At 43.9% G+C, this 11903-nt stretch overlaps 1 pseudogene; it reads left to right on the forward strand.

Annotated features, from left to right (window-relative positions):
• The window catches only part of LOC109734501 (uncharacterized), a 197000-nt pseudogene extending 185097 nt beyond the window's left edge, over positions 1 to 11903 (forward strand).

Here is an 11903-nt window from a genome sequence, read left to right on the forward strand (position 1 = left end):
GACCGTGACCGGCCCTAACATGAACTAGGAGGAATCCATTCATGGCCAACACATACCCCTCATTACCGGTCAAAGGGATGATATATATACACTCGGGGAGCCCACAGATATCTGTGTCGTCACAAAAAACCGCACAAGGGAGACATGGTCGATCAGAAGACCCCATATACACTGCATGCGGCCTGAAAATATGTATGGGTGCGATGGTGTATGATGTGTTTAAATCCCAAATGCACAACTTCGATGGGCCACGCCAACTACATTACAAACCGAACACCGTACCCGACTCCGATCCTGGTTCAATACCTATGATGTCAGTTTCCCAACTTCGAGGCGGCAGGGGGGGTCGTGATACGCTCAAACTTTATTTTGTCTAGCATGGGACACATCTATATATATATATATATATATATATATATATATATATATATATATATATATATATATATATACACATCTATACACCTATATAGTGTGAGGATAACTTTGAAAGTTGCTTGTTGGATGAAGCCAATCCGACGGTACAGAGATGGCAAATCCGAGCACTACTGGCCGTTGGATATCATGTACATTCCACCAGATTCTGCCACATGTACAATCTACAAGACTCCATGGTTGAACTTAAGCATAATGCACAAAAAACACAAACACTTCTCCTTTGTTCTCTAGAATCTTCCATATCTTAATTGCCCAAACCTTTTTTTTTCTAAAGGAATTGTCACTTTTTGTTTTTACCTTTACAATGCACAATTCCATGAATCTTAAAATAGTTTTTTTATAAAACTAACTGATTTTGGATGAGATGAACTATAAGAATTAAACGAACATCTACATCATGCATATCTGGGAGAAGAGGCGGGAAACCGATGAGAGGAGTGGTGAGAAACGGTAGCCTGTTTTGAATGAAAACCTAGTAGAGAAGGAAGCGTGAGCTACATGACGCATGCGCACAGTACTTACCCATGTACTGCATGTGCTGTCGAAAGGGCTCAGGGTTGCCGTTCGATCTGGGAGCATCCAACGATGCACACGTACGATCCGTGGGGTTTGGGTTCTGGCCAGTCAGAACACATGACTCAGATCACGCGCGCAGGGGGGGATATCATACGGGAACCAACATTCGGTGGAAACCGGTGAAAACCACGAGAAAAAGATGTTTTGAAGTTTCAAAAAAATGCAGGATGTTAAGAGGATGATGTTTTATTGGCACACAAAATTTCAAGTTGAAACACATTACGAGATGTGAGCTATGAAAAAGACAAAATCAGTGTTGAATAGTGCCGAATAGTAATGTCACTATTCAGGACGGAATTCGTTTTTTTCATAGCTCACATCTCGTAATGTTTTTCAACTTGAAATTTTGTGTCGCAATAAACATCACCTTCTTAACATCCCACATTTTTTCATATTTTTATGAGACTTTCAAATATGGTTTCCACAAAGTTTTCATTGAATATCAGCTTTCGTGAGTGAACCATGTGCTATTTGAAAACATTTCATGAGAAGAATCTTGGTTTTTAAGTCCCCGTACATCCAAAACTAAGCTAAAAATCGTGAAATCTGCCATGGTGTCACGACATCGCACTTATATGTCAAGGAATTTTTTTCATCCATTGTGGCGCAAGTTTTATTACAAGCCTCTTACAAACCGGAGCTTCTCTCAAAGAAGCCTCGTGCTTCCGATAGGGAAACGTGTCCCCCTTGTGGGCGAAACGTAATCACTGCCTCCTTTCGCCTTGTATTTTCTTCTACGGGCAACATGGAACGACAGGATATCCGTGCTGAAATTTAAACTTATTCAGGGTTTGTTTGGCCATTTTATACACTAATTGAGTTTCCTAGGCATTTAATGTCCATAATTCAAATCTGAACTACAAATACATGCTCCAGTTCACCAAAATGGCTAGAAAAATTATACATGTGTCCTTGGGTGCATGTTTAGGTCCCATGCCAGGAATGGGAACGAATTACAACCATACCGGTGTCATGGCTCATCCTCAAACATTTCGAATCTTGGTTTTTAAGTCCCCATAAATCCTAACCTCACCAGAAAGTCATCAAAGGTGGCATGGTGTCACGTCATGGCACATATATGTCGTGGTAAAAACATTGTCCAATTTGGGCCAAGCTTTATTACAAACCTCTTACAAAAAATGGAGCTTCTCTCAAAGAAGCCTCGTGGTTCTGATAGGGAAACGTGTTCCCCTTGTGGGCGAAACGTAATCACTGCCTCTTTTTGCCTTGTATTTTCTTCCACTGGCAACATGGAACGACAGGATATCCGTGCTGAAATTTAAACTTATTCAGGGTTCGTTTGGCCTTTTTATACACTAATTGAGTTTCCTAGGCATTTAATGTCCATAATTCAAATTTGAACTACAAATACATGCTTTAGTTCACCAAAATGGCTAGAAAAATTATACATGTGTCCTTGGGTGCATGTTTAGGTCTCATGCCAAGAGTGGGAACGAATTACAACCGTACCGGTGTCCTGGCTCGTCCTCAAACATTTCGAATCTCGGTTTTTAAGTCCCCATAAATCCTAAACTCACCAGAAAGTCATCAAAGGTGGCATGGTGTCACGTCATGGCACATATATGTCGTGGTAAAAACATTGCAAATTTGGGCCAAGCTTTATTACAAACCTCTTACAAACCGGAGCCTGTCGCAAGAACCCTCGTGGTTTTGATAGGGAAACGTGTCCCCTTGTGGGCCAAACGATAATCACTCCCTCTTGTAGCCTCGTATTTTCTTCTACACGCGACACGAAACAACTGGAGATTCGCGCTGAACTTTGAAATTATTCAGGGTTCGTTTGACCTTTTTTATTTATTAATTGAGTTTTCTAGGCATTTAATGTCCATCATTCAAATCCGAACTACAAATACATGCTCCAGTGCACCAAAATGGCTAGAAAAAACTTACATGTTTCCTTGGGGTGCATGTTTAGGTCCCATGTAACGAATGGGAACGAACTCAACCGTCTCGCCATCCTGGCTTGGCCACAAATATTGCGAATATCGGTTTTTAAATGTCTATAAATCCAAAACTCACCAGGAAATCATGAAACTTGGCATGGTGTCACTACATGGTACATATAATTGTCCAATTTGGGCGAAGCTATATTACAAGCCTTTTACAAACCGGAGCCTGTCACAACCCTCGTGGTTCCGGTAGGGAAACATGCCCCTTTTGTGGGCGAAACGATAATCGCTGCCTCTTCTCGCCTTGAACTTTGTTTTCTACAGGCAACATAGAATAACAGGAGTGTCGGGCTGAAATTTGAAACTGTTCAGGGTTCGTTTGGCCATTGCACTACTAGAAAAAGGCCTACTAGTGGCGCACCAGTTTTGCCTACTAATGGCGCACTACTGGTGCGCCACTAGCATCACGCCACTAGTAATTTTTACTAATGGCGCACCAGTGGTGCGCCATTAGTATATGCCACGGTGCGCCATTACTATCGGACTTAGTAATGGCGCACCACATAGAAGTGCGCCATTAGTAACAATTTTTTTTCAAATATTTTTTCAGAAATATTTTTTAAAAAAATTCAAAAAAAATTTATTTTTTTGTCAGAAATATTTTTTACAAAAAAATTTCAAAAAAATGTTCAATTTTTTTTTCAATTTTTTCTTAATCTCGGGTCACTATGGCTTAATCTCAGGTCAATATGCTTAATTTCAAGTCAAATCACACTAAGTGGTCAAACTTCCTGGAAGGTCACCCATCCTCACACTACTCCAGCCCGAGCACGCTTAACTTCACGGTTCTATCCAACCCCAGCACCACCTCACTTAACAGCCACTTGTTGATATATCTATCATATCAATCCTATTAAACCTTGTTGATGTCTAGGACTTTGTTCATATTCATGAGTATGATGAAATTTTGAAAAATATTTCAAACTTCCCTGTCATATTGCGAATCATTTTTTGAAAAAAAAATCCAAAAATAAATTCAAAACCAATATTTTGTTCTGTTACTAGTGGCGCACCTAGCAAACGGTGCGCCACTAGTAAGTTTGAAAAATTTTGAATTTTTTTGCCTCTAGATCTTGAAAGCCCCGTATCTTTTTTCTGTTAGGTTTTTTAGGATTTTGAAAATGTTTAACGGGCTACCCCCTGTTAAATTCGGATGTAACTTTTCGAGTAGATGATTTTTCATATAAAAAACTTTTTCATTCGAGTTCGTATGCAAAAGTTATGCCCATTTTAAGAAATTCCAGAGAGATTTTGCAAATAAAGTCGAAATTCATATTTGTTAATTTTTCCAACAACTAGACCACATATCACATGGGAAACTTATTTTATTTTATTTTTTTGACATTTCCATCATTTTCTTTTATTTTTTTTAAAACTGAAAAGGCGGTCCACGGGAGGGTGCATTCGGTGGAATGGGCCAAGTTACTAATGGCGCACCGTGGGGGTGGTGCGCCATTAGTAGTTCAACTAGTAATGGCGCACCACCCCAACCGTGCGCCATTAGTAGTTTTTCAAAAAAATAAAAAAATTTGAAATAAAATTTGTAACAAAATTACTAATGGCGCACCTGTGAGTGATGCGCCATTAGTAGTTCAACTAGTAATGGCGCACCGTGGGAGTGGTGCGCCATTAGTAGTTCCCACGGTGCGCCATTAGTAGTTTAAAAAATAAAAATAAAAAAAATTGAAAAAAAAATTTGAAACATAATTACTAATGGCGCATCGTGGGATGGTGCGCCATTACTAGTTCAACTACTAATGGCGCACCATCCCACGGTGCGCCATTAGTAGTTTTGAAAAAAAATTGTTACTAATGGCGCACCGTGGATGTGGTGCGCCATTAGTATTTTCACACTAATGGCGCACCAACACATGGTGCGCCATTAGTATATAGTAATGGCGCACCACATGTCTGGTGCGCCATTAGTGGCCATATCATCTATAGCCCTTTTCCTAGTAGTGCTGTATATATATATTGCTAATTACTAAGTTTTCTATGCATTTAATGTAGTCCATAATTCAAATTTGAACTACAACCACATGCTCCAGTGAAGCAAAATGGGTGGGAAATTGTACATGTGTCATTGGGTGCATGTTTAGGTCTCGTTTAAGGAATGAGAATGAATTACAAACTTGTCGTCGTCCTGAAACAATGAGAATCTCGGTTTTTAAATCCCAGTAAATCAAAAAGTCACCCAAAAAACATGAAACTTGGCATGGTTTCATGACATGGCACATATATGCCGTGGTAAAAAAATCGTCCAGTTTGAGAAGAGGCGCACATATTAGTAGCCAACGAAGTCCTTTTTGAAACAAAAAGCTGACACATTAATATCGCAAACGGTTGTATTATATTTACCGTGTCGAAATTTAACCATACTCGGTGGCGTGCGTGCAGCTGTTTGATTAGACGGGACGAGCGCGAGAAGTCCGCCATGCAGGCTTGACGGGACGCGTGCGAGCAATCCGCCGTGCAGGCTCGACAGGACGCGTGCATCCTGTCCACCTCGCAGGCTCGACAGGACACGTGCGAGCAGCAAGGCCGCCCATGCTCACGGGGAAGCGAGCTCTTTGACCTCCATGCACCAGCCGCCGCCCGCCTCGCTCACAACTTCTCCATTAGTGGGTTAATTAAAGCACCTGGACGGAGGGTGTTTGCTCGTGATCCAATGGCAGCATTTGCTTTGTTCGTGTTTTCAACTCGTATTCCGCCCTAATTTAAATTGCCACATAGGGCAATGGATAATACGACCACAAATAAAATGGCAACGGATAATACGATGACAAATTTACAATGGTGCAGATAATAATTGTCTTACATATTCCGGATAATTTAAAATGCCACATGCGGCAAAGCCCGGAAGACACGGGGGCAAGAGAAGAAGGAAATTGCAGACAACGATCTGGGTCGCTACTGTCTCTACTCGTTGATGGATCACCGGGCGGCGAAATCCTCCAGCTCCTTCTTCAATTCCTCACGACTTTGCTTGAAAGCAGCCACGGATTCCTCCACCTCCTGCTCGCGCTTGATCCGGAGCTTCCTCAAGCCACCCATCAGTTCCTCGACGACTGCTTTCAGCGTCATCTCCGAGGCACTGCTCTGCTCATGCAGCATCTTCTAGTCGGCGGCCTCCTCCTCCTTCTTGGCGACCAACTTGAGGAGCTTCGGATTGTCACCTATGAGTTGCTCGACGAGGCCGGTCGCCTTGTCAATCGAGGCATCGCTGACCTTGAGCAGCTTCATCAAGCCGTCGACCAGCTCCTGCTGCGTAGTGACGCCAACGAGAATGTCGTTGTCGCCAGCAAAGGACTTCAGGAACGCCGGTTCGTTGCGATGGACGACGCCGCGAATGCGCTTGTGAGAGCCCTCGCGTGCCCGTGAGAGCTCGTTCGAGGGCTCCACGGCGCGCCGGGACATCTCTGCTGCGGCTGCGGCTTCGCGGCGGGACCTCTCTAGTGCTTCCGCGGCCTTGGTCTTGTGAACAGATTTGCAATTACTTATTGCATTGTAATCAGCAATGTGACGAGAAACAAGGTCAAAATTTATTGATGGCAGAAGGTTGACCACGTGGTTGCTCGCCGTTGAGGCGGCCGAGGCGCGCTCCGCTCTGGCGTCCCTGCGCGCGCTCTGCTCGCTGTTGAGGCAAAGTTACAATGGCAACGGTTAATAATTCTTAATAATTGTCTTACATATTCAAGATAATTTAAAATGCCAAATGCGGCAAGGCCCAGAACACTCACGACCTACATATGCATACAATTATAATAAAATATAAGCTAAAAGGCTGAGATGGCGGCCTTCCGACGATGGTCTTCTCGGACTCCATGATCAGCATAGCACCCTTGCGGCCGTTCACTTCGAGTGTCCTGAGCCGCCTCCGCCTATGGAGCTGCTGGCGCTGGGAGGCTCTTGGGGCTGCTGGGCCTCTTCTAGAAGAGCTTGACAGCGTGCAATCGCGTGCATGACAACTCCATGGAACCGCTCCATTTCCATGTCTCTGGCCTGGTAGCAAATTCCGTCGATCACCTACATCCTCAAGATATCACATTGGTGATGTTCTACTTCGTCGGGGACGTCAACTCCGCCAAGGATGCGCTCGAGCCTGGCCACCACATCATCGGGATCGAGGTTGACATGGCCGCCGCGGGCAATGATGAAGCCGCAGGCTGCCTTTGTCTTGACTGAATCGCAGAGGTCCTCTGCCCATTCCTTGCGGGGCATCAGGCTCTCGATGAGCACTGGTGATGGTGGTTCTTCGGGTGGGTCGTCGATCATGCCGCCGAGCAGCTCTGGATCTTTTGCACGGTGGATGGCAAACTGCTCATCACACCTCCTCTGCAATATGTCGATTGTGCTCCCAAGGACTGTGACGCCGATATCGTTGTCGATGGGCCATGGTGCCTGCACCGGCTGATGAAGCTCTTGCTCCCCGACCTGCTCCGGCTCGTTCTCCTCACCGAAGATGTAACGCAGGTAGGCGTCGACGTCGATGCTTTGATCATTGCCTGGTATGATTGGAATAACTAATGGTAGATGGGTGAGGACTAGATCTTCGCAGAGTGTCGCGGCGGTGCGTTGCCGCCTGGGTTATATGCAGCAAGCCGTTAGCTGGTGGCGGGAAACCGGTGAGGGAATAGGCGTGGATTTTACAATTCACCCATGTGGATCGTGGGAAGCATTCGCTGGAGCGCGGGAAGACTAAGTGGAGCACACACACAACCCGAATACCGTATCTGGTGCCACGTGTTATTTATCACACAAGTGTTAACATAAGGAAATGCATGTGTAACTTACTAATCATTGCACACAAGTACTCGCAGACGCATCGTGTGCGATACTCCTAGCCACTGCAAGCAACTAGTTTGCATTTTTCAAAGTTTTTTGTACACAGAGAATCGCACACAAACTAACTGTATTAACCATCTGTGTTGTAAATTCTCATCGCAAACAGTTCATCCGAGTCGGCTGTTTGCCATATATCACACACATCTTGTTAAGTTGAACCGTTTCTGTTGCGTTCGCTAATCGAAAACAGTTCGTCCGAGTGAACCATATGCCCTATATCACACACACCTTGATCTGGCTAACCGTTTATGTTGCACTCCCTAATAGAAAACGGTTCATCGGAGCGAACTGTATGCCGTATATCGCACAGACATTGATATGGCTGCCCGTTTCTGTTGTTCTGCCTCATCGCAAACAGTTCGAACGGGTTAGCCGTGTGCCCTGCATCGCACACGCAACTAAAATCTGAAACGTGTTTGATGCATCCTCCATCGCAAATGTTTTGCACCATTTTTGACGTTTTTTTACATCCCCGTTTGCGATTAATGCATTGCACACAGTTTCGTGAAATGGTCTCTGATCGTAGTGTCGCGTTAGCAACATCCTGCAGTAGTGAATGCTCATGCTATTCTTGTGCCATATACTTGCATTATCAATTTGTGTCCCCATGGTGTTATACAAAATAATTATTCTTTCATGATGGGTGACATGTTTCTATATCATGCAACTCATTTATTTAAGCATTGACTATTTTGTGCTAACCAACACATGCACATGCGCATTATAATGGATGATGTGTACATTTACCACGCGCACAATTTCTTTGGTTTGTGTCTCTTTTGGGTAGGTGCACATTCTACCTCGTCAACCTCGCAATCCCATGAGTTGACGAAACAAGCTCTAGAGAGCAATGATGATTTGGGATACCATGGATTGTTCTTACCACCGCTCTCTTCGCGCAAAGACTTCGTGCATTTCTTCTACATGGCCCTCACTTGGCTATGGGTTATTGTTCATTACATATTATATGCCCATCTTGCCATGTTCACTTTGCATGACATGCTTATTCATATGCATTTACCATGCATTTGTGACCCCTGCTTTGCATTACACATGATGATTGATTCTACTACTTGTATGTGTATTTGCAAGCTTGGTGGAGATATTGCTTGTTCTTGCCATGCTTCATTTATGATCCATTCCTATGATGATACATTGATCTTGCTTTGTGTTCATGCTTGTGATATGCCATGTGCATTGCCTATGCCTACTATTTGCTCACATGACATGATTGCCATGATTACCTATAGTATGTTGCATCTTTGCACTACTAGCTTGAATGATTTGATTGCCTCACACATGATGAACAATTGCTCTTTCTATTGTGTTGAGTGTCACACGATTTTCACTACACCCTATGCACATTATGCTTGGATTGTCTTGCACTTGCCCCATGTGTTTAGACATTTCATTTCATTTGGTGTTGTGAATGACTCCTATGCCTACCATAGACCGTTCATTGAGAGTCTTATGCATGCTTGCTATGACATTGAGGTAGATGCTTATTCTCTTGACACACATATTTACATCGCTACCTCACATTTACATTCTTGTTTCCATGATGTCCTTGATTTTGCTCAATTTATGTGCTTACATGACATGTCACAATCCCTTGTCACGCCATATGATATGCTTGATGACAAAACTTGTTCGATGAATCACCACTTGAATGCTTGGTTTTGCACTAACACTAACCGCATTTGTTTTTCCAAGTGTTTGTTGTTCTTGCTCCTTTTGAAGAAATCATGAGAAGGTGCGACATCGGAGAGTGCCAACTTTGAGCTTCAAGACTATGAGTACTTGGTGAACGTTCACTCCTACAAGGTGACGCCCTCTCCGTTCCACGGTGATGAAGATCACGATCCGTGGACGGATCTCTCCCAAGGGGGGGAGATGATGCGGAGCATCCCTCGCTCATCCCCATGGACGTCCCATCACCACCACAAGCACGAACAGAACCAATGACAAGAGCACACGCACGTGCCGTCGAAACCGAGGTTAACTCTTTCCTCTTCGAGCTTCATTCGGATTCACATGAGAGTTGGGTTCTACCTCAAATGGAAATACTATGCATTCTTAGGTACAAAGGAGATGACCGAGAGGAAGCTAGGAGGGAGTCACAAGCAACCGAGGAGGGGAAGAAAGAGCTCCAAGACACGAAGCACCGAAGGCTCTCTAGACACCCCGAGTGCCCGCACCATCCACCCCCGGGTGCCCGCACTGACCGGCCAAGTGGGGTGCGGTGCCCCTGACCACCCTTGGTGCCCAGGCCTTCACCCCCGGGTGCCCGGACCCCCCCCCCCTCCTGGGCTCACCCCGGGTGCCCGGCCTCCTCCTCCCAGGCATCCCCGGGTGCCCGGACATTTACACCGGGTGCGCGGACATGTTCGAATATGCCTGCGCGCATTTTGGGTTAAAAGACCCTTGTACCCCCGTTTTCCTCCTATTTCGTCCCTAGGCTATAAGTACTCCTCATCTAGCTCATTTCTAGGGATAGCAAAGAATACGTGAGATATTGAAGAGCTTTGCTCATCTTCCTCCTCTTGGAGATCATGACCTCCTAAGGGAGAAGATCCTCTTGTGGATATCAAGGCCTCCTCTTGGAGAAGGATCCCCATCATAGGATCATCAAGACCTCTTTCCTCATAGGATTGGTATGAACTAGTTACCTCTGGTATCTTCTTGTGTTGGATTTGGACCTTTGTATCTCTCTTTGTGTGATTGGATCTAGCACATGTGTGATTGGATCAAGTCAATTTGAGTGTTCCTCTTGTGTTCCCCCTTTGTGTTCTTCTTTTTCTTGGGGATTTCCCCTCCAATTCGTGAAAGATCTCCATCTAGGGTTCCACCCTACAACACCGATACTATCGACAAGTTCAATCAAATGATTGCCATGGGAATTCATCCGAACACAGCTGTTTATCACTCCCTAATTAAGGGCTTTTGTTTAAATGGTGATATGATTAAAGCCAAGGAGCTAGTTTCTGAAATGGTGAACAGAGGAATTCCTCATCCTAACAATGTGTTCTTCAATTCAATAATAAACATACTATGCAAAGAAGGAAGGGTCATGGACGCACATGATATCTTTGACTTGGTTATAGACATAGGTGAGAGGCCTGATACTATTACATTTAATTCACTGATCGACGGATATTGCTTAGTCAGCAAGATGGATAAAGCATTCGGAATGCTTAATGCCATGGAATCAGTTGGTGTTGAACCTGATATTGTTACTTACAGTACACTTCTTGATGGCTATTTTAAAAATGGAAGGATCAATGATGGTTTGAATCTGTTTAGAGAAATGTCGCGTAAGAGAATTAAACCTGGTACTGTTACATATGGCATCATGTTGGATGGGTTGTTTCGTGCTGGGAGAACTATTACTGCAAGGACAATGTTCCATGAGATGATCGAAAGTGGAATAACAGCGGACATCTCCACATACAATATAGTTCTTAGAGGACTTTGTAGAAAGAACTGCACAGATGAAGCAATCGCCCTGTTCCAGAAATTAGGTGCAATGAGTGAATTTCAATAATGCAATACTTAATACCATGATCGATGCAATGTACAAGGTTTGGAGAAGAGAAGAAGCCAATGATTTATTTGCTGCAATATCAGCCAGTGGGTTGGTGCCCAGGGAATCTACTTATGCAGTAATGATAATAAATCTTCTAAAAGATGGAGCAGTGGAAGAAGCAGACAATATGTTTTCATCAATGGAGAAAACTGGTATAGTCCCCAGCTCCCGTCTGTTAAATCGTATCATCAGAATGTTGCTGGAAATAGGTGAGATTGCCAGGGCCGGAAATTACTTGTCTAAAGTTGATGGGAAGAGCATCTCACTTGAAGCATCAACAACTTCATTGATGTTGTCTTTCTTTTCAAAGAAAGGCAAATATCGGGAGGACATGAAATTGCTGCCTACAAAGTATCATTTTTTGATGGATTTGGTTGACTAGTTGATACCTTCCATATAAGGCTAAATCCTCGGAAAGCACAGTTGAGTTTTTGCTTGCATATGAGCTTGAGTCAGAAAGCACAATTGAGTTTTTGCTTGCATAAAGC

This window comes from Aegilops tauschii, chromosome 1, assembly GCF_002575655.3.
Source record: "Aegilops tauschii subsp. strangulata cultivar AL8/78 chromosome 1, Aet v6.0, whole genome shotgun sequence".
Taxonomy (NCBI): Eukaryota; Viridiplantae; Streptophyta; class Magnoliopsida; order Poales; family Poaceae; genus Aegilops; species Aegilops tauschii.